The 22,292-nt window shown below is 38.0% G+C and overlaps 1 protein-coding gene across 1 annotated transcript in view; it reads left to right on the forward strand.

Moving 5' to 3' along the window:
- LOC308697603 (uncharacterized protein) overlaps positions 1-22,292 on the forward strand; it is a 641,328-nt gene that overhangs the window by 359,623 nt on the left and 259,413 nt on the right. The gene's annotated exons all lie outside the window — the stretch shown is intronic.

Genomic DNA, 22,292 nt, shown 5'->3' on the forward strand with positions numbered 1-22,292 from the left:
GCCTTGGCTCAGAAGGAGTTAAAATTGCACACCTGCACCAATTAGTGTCATAGAGGTAGACAAAGGAGGAATCCTTGAGGTGTTGAAAAGTTTGGAATTGGATGTTGGAAATGCATGGACGCCAGCAGGCATATGGTTTTCAATTTATTTATTTATTTTATTTTTCTTTTGGTTTATTTACCAGTTTAGTGACAAAATGCTATACTGGAATAAAATGAACAATCTATTGAAACCCCTGAGGCGTCGAAGTAATTTACTGGAAGGCACTACATAGTTGAAAACCTGCTGCATTGGAACATTTGGAAGTCACCTGCGTTTGGAAAGTTTGATTTGCGGATTTATCCTAAGAATACTTGCAAGATTGGGAGCTGCATTCTTTAAAGTATGTGGATTATACACGTTTCCCGCTGGAAAAATGAGGATTTAACCTTTATCTCCTTGGACGTTTGTGAGTAAAACGCTGAATTGAAGCGAGCCGCTGCGCTCATAAAATGACTTTGAATGTGAGCCGCCGTGCTTACACCACAAACTGAACCTTTCACTTGCGTTTGTTTTCTCATTTATGTGTTGAACTTTGAGTTAATCTTTGAAAAAATGTCTGACGAAGAGCCTGAAGAGCAGGATTTGTATGAAGAAAAGGAACTGTTTAAGTTAATTGCAACACGTAGGGGAAAGCTTGGTGTTTTAACACGCAAACGAAATGAAATTAATAGTCTTATTGAAGCTGGACAGGACAAAGAAACTGTTAGGAAACAAGTTAACTCGTTTGATGGATTTTTCGCTGAGTTTATTAGTTTACAAGCAACTGTACAAAAATTGACGAAAGATGCCTACGAAAAGGAGGCTGATAACTTAGACTGGTACCAACCTAAATATCACCTTTTCAAAAATTTCTTAGAAGGTGTTAAGAACTGGCTTGAGGTTAATCAAGATGAGAAAGAAGAGGAGCAGGACGATATTGGCACTGTTAAGTCCCAAGATAGCGCATCTCAAGTAGCGCACAGTGTCACGCATAGCTGTAAAGCAACAAGCACTCTCAGTTGCGCGTCACGAGAATCTTTCATTCATTTAAGGGCCGAGGCAGAATGCGCAGCTATTAGAGCGAAGGCGCAGGCTTTAAATGACAAAATTGATCTTGATATCGAAGAAGCAAAAATCATTGCAAAATTAAAAGCACGAAGAGAAAAAATGGCCGTAGATTCCGAACTTGCTGCTGCAGAGGCAAAGGTTAGAGTATTCAGAGAAGCTGAAAAACAACGTTCAGTGTCGGGCGTATACAAATACGGTACACCAACGGAATATGATACCCTTGCGACAGTACAAAGACCAGTGAGATCCCAGAGAGAAGGATCAGCTACTCGTACTGACCCTAGGCAAACTGTAGGTGCACAACAAAATGCAAATCAGAGCGTCTCAGTACCAATAGGAAGCGAGATTCACCCAAATGGCAACGATACAAACGTCACTGATGTATTAAAAAGACAAACTGAAATTACTGAAATGCTAGTGAAACAGCAAACACTCTCTCTTCTTCCAGATAGAGAAATTCCCATATTTAATGGTGATGCTCTTCAATATAGGACATTCATCAAAGCATTTGAGCAATGTATTGAGAATAAAACTACTAATATGGATGACCGGCTATACTACTTACAACAGTATACAAGAGACCAACCCAGAAACCTTGTCAGTAGCTTTATGCATATGGATTCCTCCATTGCGTATAAAGAAGCTAAAAAACAACTAGAATACAATTTTGGAAACAGCTATAAAATAGCATCTGCTTACATGAATAAAGCCTTGAACTGGCCAACCATCAAACCAGAGGATGGCAATGGGTTGCGATCATATGCTCTCTTTTTACATGGCTGCTACAATACAATGCAAGACATTGATGGCCTAAAAGAGCTTGAAAGTTCCACCAACTTAAGACTCATCGTGTCTAAACTTCCATTTAGGCTGCGAGATAAATGGCGAGCAAATGTGTGTAGCATGCAAGATAACAAACACAGAGCAACATACAAGGACTTGATAGACTTTATTGAAAGACAGTCCAGGGCAATGCTTGATCCAATTTTCGGCGACATACTCAACTCAACAGAGAGCAAAGTAACGTCAAGACCTAAACCACAAAAAACGTTCACCAAACTTAGTGGGAGGACCAGCTTTGCCACTACAGTTGCTCAGGCACCTGAAATAAAAAAGAACGAGTCACAATATAGACACAAACTGAATGCAAATAAGTGTGCTCTCGAAAGGCCTTGCTTATTTTGTGAAAGAAATCACACATTTGAAAGTTGTGAAAAGTTTAAGTCTAAACCAAATAGTGAGACAATAGAATTTCTGAAATTAAATGGGATGTGTTTTGGATGTTTAACAAAGGGACATGTTGGCAAAACCTGCAAAAACAGAATGAAATGTGAAACATGTTTTCTGTCTCATCCAACCATACTTCACATTCACACTGGCAAGGAAAAAGATGGAATTAAAGATGACTTTACTGGAAACAAACCACTGAGTAGTGCTATGGTTTCTGTAGAAGATGATGACCTAATGGGGGTCAGTCAATCAAAACAATGCACTCTTGCTATCGTGCCAGTGAAAGTAAAAGTCTCAAATTCAGATAAAGTCATAAATACTCATGCATTCTTGGATCCCGGTAGCTCAGCTACATTTTGCACAGACTCATTGAAAAGAAAGTTAAACATCACCGGTAAAAATACCACAATACTCTTGTGCACAATGGGACAGGAAAAAAATGTCCACAGCAGTATAGTCTCTGGTCTTGAAGTCAGCAGTATGGAAGGCCATCTGTATCATAAACTCCCAGAAGTCTATACTCAAACAAAATTACCAGTTTCAAAACGACACATACCAGTACAAGAATCAATAGATAAATGGAAATACTTACGTGAGGTGAAGATTCCAAAATTGGATGCTGACATTGAGTTGTTAGTAGGCACAAATGCTGCAAAGCTTATGGAGCCTTGGAAGGTAATAAACAGTAGAGGTAATGGGCCATATGCTGTTAGAACACCCTTAGGATGGGTCGTCAATGGGCTCATGCAAGAAACAACATGTCAAACGCAAGGAAGTCACTCATGTACTGTAGTTAATCGCATATCTGTAGCAGATTTGAATGACTTGTTGATTAAACAGTATCATCAAGATTTTCCAGAACTGGCAGCTGAGGAGAAATCAGAGATGTCAGTCGAAGACAAACGGTTCGTGTCTATGATGGAAAGTTCAAAGGAACTGAGAAATGGTCATTATTACTTACCGTTACCTTTTAAAGAAAATGAAGTAATAATGCCAAACAACTACCAACAAGCACAGCAACGTGTTATGTCTCTGAAAAGAAAATTCGAAAAGAATGAACAATATCATAGAGAATATACTGCATTTCTAGAAGGAATGCTTGAAAAGGGTCACACAGAATCTGTGCCATCTGATGAACTGGAAACACAAAGCGGAAAGGTGTGGTACATTCCACATCATGGAGTGCACCATCCAAAGAAGGGCTCCCTGAGAGTTGTATTCGATTGCTCTGCATCCTTCCAGGGGATATCCTTGAATAGCAAGTTGATGCAAGGTCCAAATCTCACCAGCAACTTGATAGGCGTCCTGTTGCGCTTCCGCCAGGAGCCAATTGCCCTTATGGCAGACGTGGAAAGCATGTTTCACCAGGTGAGAATTATGGAGAAGCACGTGAACTTTTTGCGCTTTCTATGGTGGCCAAATGGTGACACAGGTCAACCACTGAAAGAACACAGAATGACAGTGCACTTATTTGGGGCAACGTCTTCACCAAGTTGTGCAAGTTTCGCCCTCAGACAAACTGCCGAAGATTTCAAAGATCTCCTTTTGCCTGAAACAGTGGAAACAATTAAGCAAAATTTGTATGTAGATGATTGCTTGAAATCGGTGGCCACTGAAGCTGATGCTGTGATGTTGTGCAAAGAGCTTGAAAGAGCTTGCTCAATGGGAGGCTTTCGTTTGCACAAATGGATAAGTAACAGCAGAACAGTCCTAATGTCCATCCCACAAGCAGCCAGAGCAAAGGAGGTCAAAGACCTTAATTTGGAATCCAGTGATCTTCCTACAGAAAGAACTCTTGGCATACAATGGCACATAGAAAGAGACAAACTGACTTTTGCAGTGAGCCTGAAACATCAGCCATGTACTCGAAGGGGAATACTGTCCATCATATCCTCAGTTTACGATCCTTTTGGCTTCATCTCTCCATTCGTCCTTACTGCTAAGAACATTCTGCGAGATCTTTGCAAGCTGAATTATGCCTGGGACAAAGCCCTACCAGACCACTACATACAGCTGTGGCATGAATGGATGGCAGGTCTAAATTGCATTGGAGAGCTCAGAGTCAACAGATGTCTCAAGCCAAAAGGCTTTGATCGGATAACATCTTCACAACTACACCACTTTAGTGATGCGTCTGAAAGTGGTTATGGCTGTGTCACGTACCTTCGTCTCACAAATTCAGAACGTGAAGTGCACACCTCATTTATAATGGGGAAATCACGAGTTGCACCACTGAAACAAACTACAATGCCAAGAATGGAACTCACTGCGGCAGTACTGGCAGTACGAATGGATAGACTGATCAAAGCAGAGTTACAACTTGCTCTTGAGAACTCCATTTTTTGGACAGATAGTACATCGACATTGAAGTACATTCAGAATGAAAACAAAAGATTTAAAACATTCGTAGCTAATAGAGTGAACACGATCAGAGAAATGAGCAAGGTAAAACAATGGAGATACATAAACACTAAATAAAATCCAGCGGATTGTGCATCTCGTGGTCTCAAGGCCAGTGCTCTTCTGAATTCAAAGGTTTGGTTGAATGGTCCAGAATTGCTCAAACGTCAGGAATCTGAATGGACAAATTCTGACATTTCCATACAAACACATGAAGAAGAAGATGATGATGATGTGGAAGTGAAGAAGGATGTTCTCATCATGAACTTAATTGTAAAGGAAGAACAAAATCCTACTCACACATTCATACACTATCACTCAAATTGGAACAATCTAACCAGAGCAGTAGCATGGCTACTTAAGCTAAAAGACGTTCTCTTGCAATTAAGTCTGAAAAGAAAGGAAATACTTAACAACATGAGCATTAAGAACTCAAATGCAGAGAAACAATGTCTGGTGGAAAGAAAAATGCAAACAGTCAAAAAATGCATGAATGTACAGCAGATTACTTTAGAAGATGTCAAAAAGGCAGAAAATGCAATTGTACGCTTTACTCAAATGGAGGCATTTCCTGAAGAAATCGAAACCTTGCAAAAAGAAAACGCTCATGTCAGTCGCCAGAGCCACATTCGTAGGCTTGATCCTATTCTGCAAGATGGATTACTTCGTACAGGAGGGAAATTAAGCAGAATGGCTATGCCAGAGGATCGAAAACATCCTATGGTTCTTCCAAAACACCATCATGTGTCCAAACTGGTGTTGAAACACATTCATGAACAACTAGGCCACTGTGGAAGGAACCATATGTTGGCCAAACTGCGACAGCAGTACTGGATTCCAGCAGCAATGTCTCTTGCTAGAAAGATACGGTCTGAGTGTGTGTTCTGTAGACGCCTACATTCAAATTTAGGAGAACAAAAAATGGCAGACTTGCCAAAAGAAAGAATAACACCAGATTTACCACCATTTACCTATGTTGGAGCAGACTTCTTTGGTCCAATTATAGTAAAAAGAGGACGCAGTGAAGTGAAAAGATATGGTGTTATTTTTACATGTTTCACAACTCGAGCAATACATTTAGAAATAGCCAATTCACTTGACACTGACTCATGTATCAACGCAGTCCGCAGATTTATAAGCAGACGAGGGCAAGTACGGCAAATAAGATCTGACAATGGAACTAACCTGACTTCAGCTGATCGTGAACTAAAGAATGCCATAAAGGAATGGAATCAAAGCAACAAACTCCAAGTTGCTCTGCAACAAAAGGGCATAGAATGGACTTACAACCCACCTGCCTCTTCACACTTTGGAGGAGTATGGGAGAGGTTAATAAAACAGGTGAAACTAATACTTCTATCACTAACAAAGGATCAGATAATAGACGACGAATCCCTTCACACTTTCATCTGTGAGGTAGAAGCCATAATGAATAGTCGCCCACTTACCTCAAACTCAGATAGTCCAAATGACCTCGAACCTTTAACACCCAACCACCTTTTACTCCTCAAAGGACAACCCACATTACCGCCTGGCTTATTTCAGAAATCAGACGTGTATAGTAGACGCAGATGGAAGCAAGTACAATACTTAGCTGATATGTTTTGGAAAAGATGGGTTAGAGAGTATCTTCCAAACCTACAAGAAAGACAAAAATGGTTTAAAGAGAAAAGAAACTATGCAAATGGTGACATTGTGTTAATTGCAGACCCTACTGCCCCTAGGGGATCTTGGATGTTGGGGAGAGTTATTGACACAAAGAAAGATTCAAAAGGGATTGTTCGTAGCTTGACTTTAAAAACAAAGACAAGTGTTATAGACAGACCGATTACAAAGGTTTGCTTATTGTTGGAAAATGAAATGTGAATATGAATGTCCAATGTATATGTAATGTTTACTTCACCTTGTAGGAACTGACATGTATACTGATCTTTACACACGCACAATGGACTATGGACTATTTGAGCAAGGAATTTCTTGCAACATGCACATACGTACATACACATAAACACTCACATACACAGTGAAATGAACTTTTGAATGCACAATGCCTATTGTGGCATAATGGACTGTTTACGTTATACACTGAGCAATAAGGACTTTAAAAAGGAGCATTGATTGATTGCATTGATGGACTTTATTTTGAATTGAAATTAATGTTGTCACGAATGAACAAAGAAAATTGACGTGTTTCAAATGAAACTAATGTATTCATGTTTGTATATGTGTGGACAATTCTGATGATTGATGATTCAACAGATTTGTATCTTTACTGTGTATATTGTGATATGATATTCTGATATTTAGTAATATGGCTCCATATTTTGTTTTTTGTTATTGTACCTATTTAGCCGGTAGCAATAAGAGGGCCGGTGTGTAGGAGCCATTTGTGACATTTATGTTAAATTTAATTTAATGACCCCTGCTGGTGAATTATGACCTTGCGGCCTTGGAAGGCCTTGGCTCAGAAGGAGTTAAAATTGCACACCTGCACCAATTAGTGTCATAGAGGTAGACAAAGGAGGAATCCTTGAGGTGTTGAAAAGTTTGGAATTGGATGTTGGAAATGCATGGACGCCAGCAGGCATATGGTTTTCAATTTATTTATTTATTTTATTTTTCTTTTGGTTTATTTACCAGTTTAGTGACAAAATGCTATACTGGAATAAAATGAACAATCTATTGAAACCCCTGAGGCGTCGAAGTAATTTACTGGAAGGCACTACATATATTATGTAAATACTTTTATACAAGAATAAATTGTAGGCAAATACTTTTTTTTTTATTTGAAGCACAATTTTACTGTGTATAAAAATAAAATAAAAAATTTTTAAAGTGCTGTTTTTACAGTTCAAGTTAGGGCCGGGTATTGACACAAATTTCACAATTTGATTCAATATTGATTATTTTGGATATCAGGTACAATACTGCCCTACAAAGGCAAAAGACCTTAAGTCGCTAGAGTGTGGAACTGAGAAAAATGACTTTAAAGATTTTTTGTTGTCCCATCAAATTAATTATAGGTAGGACACTGGAAATCTGGCAAATAGATGTTTTAGTAATGGAAATTATATACATAAAAAAAATTTTGGAGCTCAAACTTGACTTTTGACCACTATTTTAAAGTTACTGTACTCTGCCTTTGTATTGTCAGCAAAAAGTGAGAAGTCATGCCAAGGCAAAAGGCAGTAACTTCCACATTCTCAGTATTTGGTTGCTGATCACCATTAACAAAATCATTATAGTAGCCTATCATTACTGTACGGTAGTAGCTCCTGTAGGGACCGTCGAGCCCTGCAGAGGGTGGTGAAGACCGCTGAGCGGATCATGGGTACCACACTTCCCCCTCTGCAGGACTTATACACCACATACTGTATCAACAGGGCCAGAAGGATTATCAAGGATCCCCATCACCCCTGTAACAAACTGTTTGTAACCCTCAGGTCAGGCAGACGCCTGCGCTGCCACAAAACACGTACAGAAAGGATGAGGAACAGTTTTTTCCCTGCGGCAATCAGAGCTCTGAACTCTGCATTCTGAACTTTTTTTTAAACTTTTAATACATTTTCAACACTTTTAAAAACAGCCATTGAATTTTAACATTTGTACATTTTTTATTTATTTTTGTTACATTGCATTTATTTTTATTACAAATGAGCACAGAAGTACAGTGCGTGTCACAAAAACATTTCACTGCGCATCCTGTATGAGTATGTGACAAATAAAACCTTTGAACCTTGAACCTTGAACCTAACACCTGTATAAAATCTAGTGATCATGGCATTTATTTTGTATGATTTACAATTATTTATACTACTTATTGCTATCCTGGGCTTTGGTTGCATTCTGATGGCATTATTAATACATTTGACATGACAAAATACCTCCATAGATATATTAGTCCAGCATTGGCTCGACCGTGTTTAGGGCGGGGCTGAAGGCGCCGGCGAAGTTTTGGCACTCTGCCAGCTAGATGCATGAGTGTTTCAACCAGGTCCTGTACCCGAACTGAGTGAGGCGGGGCTTTAATTCTTGGTTGTATTCATCTGATACGGCAATGCGTAACGTTTTTCTGTCAACTCTGCATAATCCGTCACGATCGATATCGCACGTTTGTCGACGGCGGGTTCAGACCATACTAAATGCGCAACTTTGGCTGGCTCTGATATAGCTGCCGCAGCCTCTCTGTAATCACCACTCTGTAGACTTGCTCATTAATGCTCAATGTCCCGCCCACGGCGCTATGTGATTGGTTACACCTCACGAGTAATAGCCTATCAACACTTGCAAGATGGTTGCAGGTCCGCTGGGCAGTGGAGCTGTGTGTCGAAAGGAAGGCAGCATATTTTAAACATCACAATCTGATTATCTGATTATCTGTTCAAGAAGAGTTAGTGTCCCAGTCACACCACTGAGAATGGCCTAAGTTACACATACGGTGTTTCACTCAATTGAGGCTAAAGCAAAGGTTTTTTGATTACTCACTCACTCTTCAGCGTCTGCCGTGAGTGATTTCAATGTTAAGTCAATGTAAAGACGCATTTAACCGCGTCTAGAGGTCCTGCGATGCAAATGAGGCATTTTGTGCGGCGCGGTAGTCGCGCGAATGAGGTGAATTAACTAACATAGATAATGCATCTGTCTTTTCTATCATTTCACTATGCATGGTACTGGGAGGGGGATTTAATTATTGCATGTTTTTTCGTTGTGCTACTCGTCGATGACGAGTAGATTGGATTGATTATTTAACGTGCTCCTCCCGAACTTTGTTTATAAAACATCATTTAATGATTCAATTAATCACTCTTTAAGACATGGACTTGCCGCCACCTACTGGGGTTGTATTTTCATATTTATTTATCCATGACAGGCTTGTACCAAACAAAACAGAGTCAGCTAAACATTGTTTAATTATGTTATCGAAAAAATCCTAACAAGTATCGAGATACATTTTCTCTGTCAATATTGCAGTATTGTACAATTGTTAAAACACACCAGAATTATCATAATATTTTATAGCAGTTGTCTAGTACTTTCTGCTAATACATCAAGGCTCACTTTCATATTTCTCTCTTAGAATTATATTGATGTACTGAAATTTCTTTCATGTCAGACCAGATGGAAGAGAACGAGGACAGTGAAGAACTGAATGAAGTGGAGGAGGAACATCATGGAGAAAAACCTCTGAGTCGCTCCAAGACTAAAAAGACATTTTTAAAGAAAAGAAGAGCCAATAAATCTTCCACCTGCACTCAGTGTGGGAAGAGTTTCACAAACAACCACAGTCTTGAGATTCACATGAGAATCCACACTGGAGAGAAGCCGTTCACATGTGATCAATGCGGGAAGAGATTCACATGCAAACATCATCTCAATGTTCACATGAGGATCCACACTGGAGAGAAGCCGTTCACATGTGATCAGTGCGGCAAAACATTTCCCCGGGCATCACACCTGAAGAGACACCTGACAGTTCATACGAAGGAGAAGCCACATTCATGGTCTGTGTGTGGAAAGAGTTTTTCAGTGCTGCCATACTTACATAAACATGAGAAAATACACACTGGTGTGAGAGAGTACATGTGCTTTGAGTGTGAGAAGACTTTTATTTCAGCGAACAGTTTAAAACGGAACCAGAGGATTCACACTGGAGAAAAACCTTACAAGTGTTCACACTGTGACAAGAGATTCAGTCGTTCAGCAAATCTGAAAACACATGAGAGGAGGATCCACACTGGAGAACAACCTTTCAAGTGTTCACACTGTGACAAGAGATTCAATCAGTCAACACATCTGAAAAAACATGAGAGGATCCACAGCAGAGAGAAGTTAGTCCTGAAGAAATTAAGATGATTCATTAGTAATATTACAGAACATCTAGTTTCTCTTCCACTTCTGCTCTTCCATGTGTGGCAGGAAGGGCGTTTCTGTTTTTCGTCATTGTTATTTGCCATTCTGGTTGTATGAGTTGCGTGTTTTCGTAGCGCTAGTCTGTATTTAAGAATGTGTCCTTATCTATGCCCTTTCTCAGTTGTGAGAACCTTGACGAACCTCGACCATTACCTCGACGATCTGTATGTTATTAGTTTTACATACATGCATTAGGTTAGAAGAGAATGAATCTAGCAGAGTAACAATCTCATGTTGTTTATAGGTCAGTGAGGGCCATACCCAGCTAACAGACTTTTATTATAAGAACGTTCTCCAAATATTCAGTGTTGGTCCTGGGAACGTGAAAAATGTCCAGTTTTCTTGACGTTAGAGGAACGTGTTTTAAAGGTATAATGTTCCTCAAACGTTCTTTCAACTTAATTTTGATTTAAAATTCAACATTATAGGAACATTGATTTCTAACATTCCAAGAACATTAAAATGTCCAGTTTCCTTAATGTTACTAGAATGTTATTTGAAGGTTAGTGTGATGTTCCTGAAACATTCTTTCAATCATCTTTCTAAAGAGTTCTAAAGAGTACAAACTACAACATTATTCAGACACAGCCTTAGATAAACTGAAGATAAAAGACATTAACTCTCTCTAGATCTGGTTGAACAACTCCACAAACAGCATTACCAGCTTCACTTATTACTATGTAGACATCAGAAGCCTCCTTGACTGAGGCAATAGAAGGTTGATGTCGCATGATTTAGTTCCTCTGGAAAAACAAACAAACAATAAACTGCAAAGGAACAATGTAACCCAGTTCCATATACACATGACTGCTTTTTTGACTGTTGGTTGTTGCATTTTTTATTCTGATGTCGTGTGCATTCCTGGGGGAGAAATCAGCTCTCTTCCAGTTCAGTTTATTTACTGAGATTCTTTTTGCTTGTATTGCTCTGTATTATCTTAACTTGAAAACAATGGATGAGAACAATTTATTTTTTACATCTATTGCTGGAACTACTTACAAGGTAAATAGCCTTTATAATCGTCCACTCTGCACTGTTTAGATTGGATAAGCTGAAGTATTATAACCTGTAACCTTATGATTATTTGCTACAAATATTAATCATTGTGTAACCAGAATTTTTATCTTTTATTTCAATAAATTTTTATTTCATAAAGACAAACACTGTTAAGTCTCTCTTCATCTTACAAAGACAGTTCTATAAGTAATAGACAGAGCATTATTGTATATCTTGCAAGATCAAGGACAACGATGGATCCAGGAAAGATTCTGCTGGAGGGTAAGCATGAATTTGATCCATATGTCTAGTTGTCAATGATTGTTATTGTTTCACGAGTGTGTAGGGCAGGGCCGGAGTGGGGCCACTTTTCAGCCCTGGAGTTAAGGCCCAAGACCGGCCCACTTTTTCCATGGTGGAATTCCAAATTTGCACTTTTTCCAATTTGGATAAATGAAGCAACAGTTCAGCTGTTACTATTGTGTAGTTTGTATTAATACCATAGTTCAACAAATAATGTAAAGGTTAAATAATAATTCACTTAGACTTTATAAGAAGCAATTGTGACTTTATATCACACAATTCTGACTATATCTCGCAATTCTGAATTTCTGACTTTAAAAGAAGCAATTGCAACTTTATTTCACGCAGTTCTGACTTTATATCTTGCAATTTCTGACTATAAGAAGCAATTGCGACTTTAATTCACACAATTCTGACTTTATAACACGCAATTGCGACTTTATATCTCACAATTTTGACCATCTCGCAATGCTGACTTTATAACACGCAATTGAGACTTTATTTCACGCAATTCTGATGTATTCCGAGATGTAAACTCGCAATTGTGAGATAAAAAGTCGCAATTATCTTTTAAAATGTTTTATTCTGTGGCGGAAACAAGCTTCCATACCTCCTGGCCTCTTCCTCCCATCCATCCTCCCTGACGCGTACCGTTACGGTAGGGCCGGCCCAGCTTTCGGTAAGCGCCACCGGCGATGCCGCGGTAGCCTACACTGTTAGCCCTTGCTGTAAAAAAAAGGCGTAATTCAGACAGTATCATACCATTTTCCATTAAAACAGTAATATACCGTAGAAAATAAAACTAGCCTACAGGAATATACTGTAAATGAACAGTGCTCAAAATCGACACTCAGAGGCTGTTTTCCCAATCACACCCTATACCCTCATTCACTATTCCCTACATTAGTTCACTAATAAAGTCCACTTGACAGAGTGAATGAAAAGAAGTGAGTGAATAGAGACACTGATGAACACCTGATAAGCAGAATCACTGAAGGACAGAGAATCAAGAACAGAAAAAAGAGAAACACAAGAACTACAACAAATTACGATTATTTATTTCATACATGTACAAAATTTCTTGTTGAGAATTAACAGAGATTGAGTTAATAATAAAATTTGTTGTTACCATGATGGAGATCAGTATTTGCTTTAGTTGGTCTCTTGTACCTTGACTTCTTACCATTCATCTCTCTCTGACTGCTGTAATAGTGAGTTAATAAAACACATTTGATATAGCAAGAAAGAGTCAAGAGGCAGATGATCAGGTGTTTTTGTTCTTTTGTGATTTTCAGATTTTTCCTGTATATAGTTATTGAAATTATGGGTGTGTCATATTTAGCATAAATCTGTGTATACAAAATGAAATATATATTTCTGTAATCAGGTTTTCTGTAAAATAACAATCATATAGTGCATTCAATTTTATTTTACTCCTGCTTGGTTCAGACACACACAGATATCAACAATCAGCATATGATCCTCAACAATGGTGAAAAGTTTCATGTCGCAATGCATGCTGGGTTCCAGGATAATATAAAACTCCCATCATGCACTGCTGCATGAATAATAATAATAAAAAGAAATATTGCCACCATTGTTGAGATTAATGTGCTAAATTGTGATATCTCTGTGTTTCTAAAACATAGTGTAGCTCTGGGTTTTTTTTTTTTTGGTTTATTCATGATGTGTTATAAAAAATGAGTCATAGTAATTTATTGCTGTAGTTTCACAGTAGTGCTAATGTAACACTTTTGATCGAGGATAAAACTCTGAATGAATAAGAATTAATTCCTAAGTGAATGAACAGGCAATATGATGATTTTGTCATAAGTATTACAACCGCAATCATTCATAAACTGTGTGTGTGCGCACAAGTGTGACTTGCAAAAGCACAGCTCAAGCAGCAAAAGAAAGACGAATGTTTTAGCATCAGCATCCCAACTAAAGCAAACACTGATCTCTATAATGGTAACTTCAAACAAACATTTTCAATTAAAAACTTCTGTATGACAGAAATAAAGTCATACTGGTTAATAATAAGTGCAATAATGTGTAATGGCTGGAAGTCAGTCGTAGTTATTGTGTTTCTCTATTTTCTGTTCTTGTGTTTCTCTTTTCTTCAGTGATTCTGCTTGTTAACAGCAGGTGTTCATCACTAATGCTCAACAATCACTTACATATTCCCTTAATTATCTCACTGCAACACTGTCTCAGTGTTACTTTTTACTCTTTGTAGAGTGGATTTCCCTGTGGGGTTGAAAGGGTTAACAGTGTAAGATAAAAAGACACACCCACAAAATGTATTTTAACAGTAATAAACTGTAAGTTATAAAACAGGTTTATACTGGCAACACTGTTGCCAGTAATTTACTGTAAAATCTTGTTTTTTGGGTCACCATTGTGCAGAAGAGTAGAGCCTGTGCTTCAGTCCAGGAGAAGATCTAGATCAGGGGTCGGCAACCTTTTTGTCATAAAGTGCCATTTTTAAGTTTCCGAGTTCATCACTGTGCCACAACACACACATAGCCTATATATATATATACACACACACACACACACACACACACACACACACACACACACACACTCATATAAATACACAAACATTTTCATAATGGCTTACACAGAAATAGTACAGAAATTTAAATATTTCTCTTGAAATTTGTTTTAGATTTAGATAGAGAATTTAATAGTATTTATAACTCCTAGATGCACCGATTACAATTTTCTAGGCCGATTCCGATTTCTCATTGAGTTTGACCTTTTTAACCAAACTGAATAATAAAAACAAGTTTAAATGGGTACATTTTATATAATTATTTTTGAGTCTTCATTTTCTTTTATTTCTGATATAACCTAATCCAGTTCTTGTTAAAACACTAGGCATGCACATTCTGTGCATTTTGGGCACTTTTGTTTGAAATCATATTTATTTTGTCCATCAAATGTGTGCTTTCACTTTATTGAGCGTGAGCAGCGCAGACAAAATAGACTCGGCGGCGAAACCCTCGCTTCACTGCTGCTCATGCGACGCTCCTGTTGGGCGCTCACGCGCTGCTCCTGCTCCCGGTGTGAATGCACTCATTGATTAACATGCACGCCGAAAAAAATATGCGTGAAACGGCCGTAATTCACGAGGTTTCCTACATGTGCGTTCCGTGTGCACATGTAATGCTGGTGTTGCGCGATGTTAATCATGGGGAGCCCGAGTGCATTTGACCGGCATAAAATCGGCATGTCAGACTGACTGGCCGATCACGTGAAAATCGGCTAATTTCGGTCACCAGCAGATCAATCGGTGCATCTCTACTCCTAACTTAATAAAATGAGGTTTTTTTTACTATGAGGAATTATTACATCAAAATGTAGATCTGTGTGCAGGTAGACTACTTTATCTGAATGAAATACATACACTTCTCTCGCATTTACTTGCGTGCCAGCGATTAACCCTCCGCGTGCCAGTGTTGGCACGCGTGCCTTAGGTTGCTGACGTCTGATCTAGATACATTGATGATACGCTGCATGTTGCTTTATTTAACAGGCGGTGACTGTGTAGTTGCTGGTCCAGTGGAAATCTCTTTATTTACAAAAGTTTTGTTGTGGTTTCAAATGAAATAAGTTCACAGTAATACTTTAAATACTTTTTAGTTTAATACATTTAAATGACAGTTGGTCAATTTAAGGTTTCTGCAAGTGAAATTAGTTAACTTGAGTTTTAGTGCATTTTACAGTAACATACTGTAGATTACAGTAAAGAACTGCACAATTAACAGTAAATTACTGGCAACAGTGTTGCCAGTATTTTACTGTAAAAAAACCCGGTAAGGTCTAACAGTGTACCTAAAACGTTTTGGAAAAGACGGGCTATGGACCCAACCAACTCTATAGTAGGGGAGGGGAGAACTCCCTCACATGGTACAACCCACGTGTGTAATGTGACATTGAAATGTGAAACAAACAAAAAAAAAATCCTCGACCGGCCCAAAAGTGAAGCGGCCCACCGGGAATTCTCCCGATTCTCCCGATTACCCAATCCATGCCTGGTCTAGGGACACACCTAGATTTACTAGCATAGATTAAACAAGCTAGTGAAGATTTAATCCTATTCTGACCTGACAGCAAAAGACTACCTAGCTACTTAGATACTAGGGTTTCTTCAGAAAATGAGATAAATACCAGATCTCCACAATATAAAACACTGAATCCTGGAGTCTGTGACGGGTGAGGTGGACCAGGTGTAGATGGACGGACTCCAGGATGGTCCAGACGGCCATGGCGGAGCAGACTGGTCAGGGGGCCACGGCGGTGCAGGCTGAGGAGGAGACCACGGCGGTGCAGGCTGAGCAGGTGGCCATGGCGGAGAAGACCCTTCAGGCGACCATGGCAGAGAAGACCCTTCAGGCGGGAGACCCTTCAAATTATCAAAATCTGACACAAGGCTGGATGAGGCAGGGGGCGAAAACGGCTCTGGGCTGGACAGGACCAGGGGCGAAGAAGTCTCTGGGCTGGACAGGACCAGCGGCAAAGAAGGCTTTGAAGAAGGCAGGATCAGCGATGAAGACTTTGTGCTGGGCAGGACCAGCGGTGAAGACTTTGTGCTGGGCAGGACCAGCGGTGAAGGCTTTGTGCTACGCAGGACCAGCGGTGAAGACTTTGTGCTGGGCAGGACCAGCGGTGAAGGCTTTGTGCTGGGCAGGACCAGCGGTGAAGGCTTTGTGCTGGACGGGAACAGCGGTGAAGGCTTTGTGCTGGACAGGACCAGCGGTGAAGACTTTGTGCTGGGCAGGACCAGCGGTGAAGGCTTTGTGTTGGGCAGGACCAGCGGTGAAGGCTTTGTGCTGGGCAGGACCAGCGGTGAAGGCTTTGTGCTGGACAGGACCAGCGGTGAAGGCTTTATGCTGGGCAGGACCAGCGATGAAGGCTTTGTGCTGGGCAGGACCAGCGGTGAAGACTTTGTGCTGGGCGGGACCAGCGATGAAGGCTTTGTGCTGGGCAGGACCAGCGGTGAAGGCTTTGTGCTGGGCGGCACCAGCGGTGAAGGCTTTGTGCTGGACGGGACCAGCGGTGAAGGCTTTATGCTGGGCAGGACCAGCGGTGAAGGCTTTGTGCTGGGCAGGACCAGCGGCGAAGAGGGCTCTGAGCTGGACAGGACCATTTTAAAAGGAGAATTTTAAAGTGGCTTGTTTGGTGCATATATTTTTCCATGTATCTCTCTCGGTCTCGCCTTTTATTTTATTTTATTAACATAATAAAATGCGTAGACCTACACCAAAAAACTAGTTGAGGATAAATTCTTTAAAATTGGGCAGTTCCAGCATTATGGTTGTGACATTTGCAGTCAAAACTTGAAATATAAATTCTCAGAAAATGCATTTAATACCAATATATTGAAACAAAAAGGAGTCCAGACAGAAAAATATTAGTCTACATTTACGTTTTTATCTACGTTTATATTTAATATGAGGGAAATACACGTGACGTGACACAAAAAATCTTAAACTTTTATGTGGCAAAATATTTTTGAGTAATTCTATGAATTACACTGCGCAAACCAAAAGTAATACTACACAGCAAAAACTCCAGTGTTAAATTAACACTCCTGGGAGTGTATATGAGTCCACTCTCAAAAGTGTAAAGTGTTAAAATATGAGTGTTAAATGAACACTCAAGAGTGTTAAAGTTAATGAGATAATTAAGTGATTAATTTAGTGATGGTTGAGCATTATTGAAGACACCTGATGTTAACAAGCAGACTCACTGAAGGAGAAAATCACTAATTGTAAGCCACCGTTATGGTGATCAGTGTTTGCTTTAGTTGGGATCTAGACCATTATATATTTACTTTAGATTTTGCTTGTCTGCTGTTATTGATTTATAACAGTTAGATGAACAAAGAGAAATGAGATCGGATGGAGTTGGTTATGTTTTGACATAATCATGTTGTGATCCGTAAAACAAAACTTATTGAGATGGCTTAACTTGTTAATTACGGCAGCTCTGTGATTCTATATTATGATTTTCAGTATTTATCATATAATCCAAAAATATTTCATTACCATTGTTCTGATCAAAAGACTTTCAAATAAATTTATTTAAAACACAGACATCAATAATCAGCCTGTGAATCTCAACAATGGTGACAATAATAAAGCATGTTGCAGTGGCTGCCACCAATCACAACTCATTAATGGCTCCCATCATGCATTGCGGTATGAATAAATTATGATCTGAATTGTCTATGTAATTTACTTTTCCTAATTGAATATTCTGCTCTTCACCATTGTTGAGATGCATAGACTGAATCTTGACATATGTGTGTGCCTAAAAGACTGATTTTTTTTTAAAAAAACAACTTTTAAGAAATCCTTTGTATTATATCTAAAATTCTGGATATTTATGCAGATTCACAGTTATGCTGTAACCAACAACATAAATCTAAGTCAGAAATAACGAACTTAATGAGTTCAGTGATCAAGTTCAAATGATGATTGTCATAATATAACCAACATCATCAGATCACTTTTTTTTTCTTTGTTCATCTGGCAGTTATAAGATATAACAGCCAAACAAAATCTAAAGTAAACGTATAATGGTCTAGAGCCCAACTAAAGCAAACACCCATCAGCATAACGGTGGCTTACAATTTGTGATTTTCTCCTTCAGTGATTCTGCTTGTTAACATCAGGTGTCTTCAATAATGCTCAATCATCACTAAATTAATCACTTAATTATCTCATTAACTTTAACACTCTTGAGTGTTCATTTAACACTCATATTTTAACACTTTACACTTTTGAGAGTGGACTCATATACACTCCCAGGAGTGTTAATTTAACACTGGAGTTTTTGCTGTGTACCCACCGGATGAAGAAGGGTCGGCCTCCACAGAACATATTATTTTCATTTTATTTTTCTTGTGCGCATTTATGAGGAAAAAAATAATGTTACGGACGAGACAGTTCTCGGACATGACCGCTCTGAAAGCGACTTTAAAACTTTCACAGAGACCTCAAACAGAAAACACAAAGCCTTTCTTTAAAGTGAATTTCGTTTTTTATTAATTGTATCTTAATTTGAATCAATGTTTCATCTGGATTTAATAAATAAGAAGTAAATATAGTAGAAAATAGATAATCATGACATGGAGGCGCCAGCGCGTGAACTGGACTCTCGTCTCATAAATGAACCGAAACTCAGTGTATAAAGTAGGCTATTTGCCTCACAGACCTGAGGCTGAGAAATATATAGAAAGCTTGAAATGTCTTCTTTTAAACAGAACAATTCAAAACGAAAGAAAACAGACTGCTCTCTGCAGACATTTCTTTCTGGCGTGTTCAATGCTATGAAGATCGCGAGTCAGCAAAATCTCTCCTTTTTATATTTGACATAGCCTATTCATAATCATTACGTTTGCCGGTTCTTTGTGACAGCTTTTAGGTGCTTTATTGGTCCGCATCAGCACCGAAAACATGATTTTTTTCAAATCTAAAGTCAAAAATCGCGATACGAACCGAATCGTTTGGTCTATCGTTACAGCCAAGATGAGAAAGAGTTTAGTCGTTTGCCATGGTGGTAAAAAAAAACAATCTTTGTCAAATGCAAACCAGTACAGAAGTAATCAATAAATTATCGGGGAGGGTCATGCCTTTTTTCACAATAATTTTGGAGGGTCATAGAAAAATTTCTTGCTGGCGAAAGGAGGGTCAAGTCTTTTTTCACTACAGATCTCAAAACACCTCCGGTAGCCCCTTAAATAAAAAACGAACAGTCCCTTAAAAATTAGCTTTTGATTTTGATGTTTGTGTGTCTTAAATATATGATCTTATTGTTATGAGCAATGTTTCTGTTAAATTAATGTAAATGTAGTATAAACATATAAAAGTATAAACATATAAACGTATAAAAGTGGTTGATGTAAAAAAGTTATAAATTATTTAATACAAGGAAACAATATATTAACAGGAAAGTTTGAGTTAAGTCTATATGGCTTTTTAAGTTATCTGTACTTAAACATTTAAGTACAGATAACTTAAATGCTTAAGTTAATTAAATGAAGAGACCATATTAGGTCAATTCAATTAAATTGAGTTGTCAATTTTATTACTCAATTTAACTGAGGGAATCACTTTCCCCAAATCATTTGAGTAGGCTCAACTTATTTGGGTTTACAGTGTACCTTTTTTTCTAAGAGTGTAGATAGGCCTGCACAAAATATTGATTCGAGTCAAAATTGTTTTATTACAGATTACCACAATGACAACACAAAACAATTGGACAAGCAACAAGACAAACAAACAAACAAAGTTACAACGCTCAAAGTTCAAAGCAATAGGAGATATTTTATTTTAAAGAAATCACTTTTTATGGACTACAACAAACGGCTGGTAGTGACTACACGTCATTCCTCCCGGGTTAGTGACATCATGAACCCTAACATTTACATAAACCCCGCCCCCTGAACACCATTTATAGGTTATCAAGACAGAATATACTAATCAATGACTAGAATATTATGAAGGACTAAAAATGACAGAACGAAAAATAAATAAATAAATAAATAAAAGTAGGAATAAATAAATAAATGCAGAAATAATAGTAAAAATAAATACATTTTGGTAATATGAATGTCTATTTCTGTATTTTTACATGTATTTATTTATTTATTTATTTATGCATTTCTATATGTATTTATTTATGTATTTATACATTTATTTATATATTTATGTATTTATATATTTATTTATTTATACATTTATATATGTATTTATTTGTACATTTATTCCTACATTTATTTATTTCTGTATTTCCACATTTCTACATTTATTTATTTCTGTATTTCCACATTTCTACATTTATTTATTTCTGTATTTCCACATTTCTACATTTATTTTTCCCTGCGCATGTATGCTAATTGACATGGCTAAGCCACGCCCCCTCCACTCACTCAGACAAACATTCAACATTCGGTAACAGGCGCTATGGTAGCTGTCACAGTAGGAGACATTTCACAGGAGGCAATTGAGGATTTTTTGGAGACAGAAAGATTATATATCATCTCGATGTCACCAAAAGGGCCTTAAATATGCATTGGAGGGTTATATTAAACATTTTATTGTTGAGAAGGTCGATAGCTTCAGCTCCAGAACAAAGATTTACAGTTCACAGTGTAAACGTTATATTTTGGTACTATTTCGCTTCAAACGCTCGCTTTATACGCGCGTCCTATTCGCTTTGGATTCAAAATGTTCAAGCGTCGAACTAGACGCGGATACGCGCGAATTTGACGCTCTATTCGGTGGGAGCGCAGAATAATGAACAGGCTGCGATGTCAAGATTGCATTGCTGGAATGTGTGTGTGTGTGTGTGTGTGTGACACTGTGTGTGTGTGTGTGTGTGTGTGTGTGTGTGTGTGTGTGTGTGTGTGTGTGTGTGTGTTCAGAGAGCGGGCGCCGGGGCGCGATCGAACAGTGGAAACATAAAAATATACTCCATTTTGATCATACAGGACATGATTAAAACTGCAAAGTGTTTAGCCTACTTATATTTGTGTAAAACACAACATTGTGCTTTTGTCAAACTGTAAACTCTTGTCAAACTGTAACCTACAACTGTCACCCAACCAAAATCACACACACACACTGTTTAAAAGCCAAAATGACAAGAAAAAACAAAAACGAATGAAAACTGATCCCCGCAATCCATTGCAATGGACGAGGAAGCAGAGAATGTCCAAGTGTATTGGGTTAGCTATGCGTACTGTGATTGGCTCATCGCGTTTGGGGGCGTGGCTTATCCATTGGTCAATTAGCATACATGCGCAGGGAAAAATAAATGTAGAAATGTGGAAATACAGAAATAAATAAATGTAGAAATGTGGAAATACAGAAATAAATAAATGTAGAAATGTGGAAATACAGAAATAAATAAATGTAGAAATGTGGAAATACAGAAATAAATAAATGTAGGAATAAATAAATGTATAAATAAATACATATATAAATATATAAATAAATACATATATAAATACATAAATATATACATAAATGTATAAATACATAAATAAATACATATAGAAATGCATAAATAAATAAATAAATACATGTAAAAATACAGAAATAGCCATTTATATTACCAAAATGTATTTATTTTTACTATTATTTCTGCATTTATTTATTTATTTCTACTTTTATTTATTTATTTATTTATTTTTCGTTCTGTCATTTTTAGTCCTTCATAGAATATAACCACAAAAGCTACACAAATTCATCAACTAACCATTCAGAAATGTTGTCTACATGTTGTCACTTCTTATTGAGTCTCTCCATCTTTCTGACTTCGGTTTAAACATAAAAGGCTAAAAG

The sequence above is a fragment of the Scardinius erythrophthalmus genome (assembly GCF_964197995.2).
Source record: "Scardinius erythrophthalmus genome assembly, chromosome: 1".
Taxonomy (NCBI): domain Eukaryota; kingdom Metazoa; phylum Chordata; class Actinopteri; order Cypriniformes; family Leuciscidae; genus Scardinius; species Scardinius erythrophthalmus.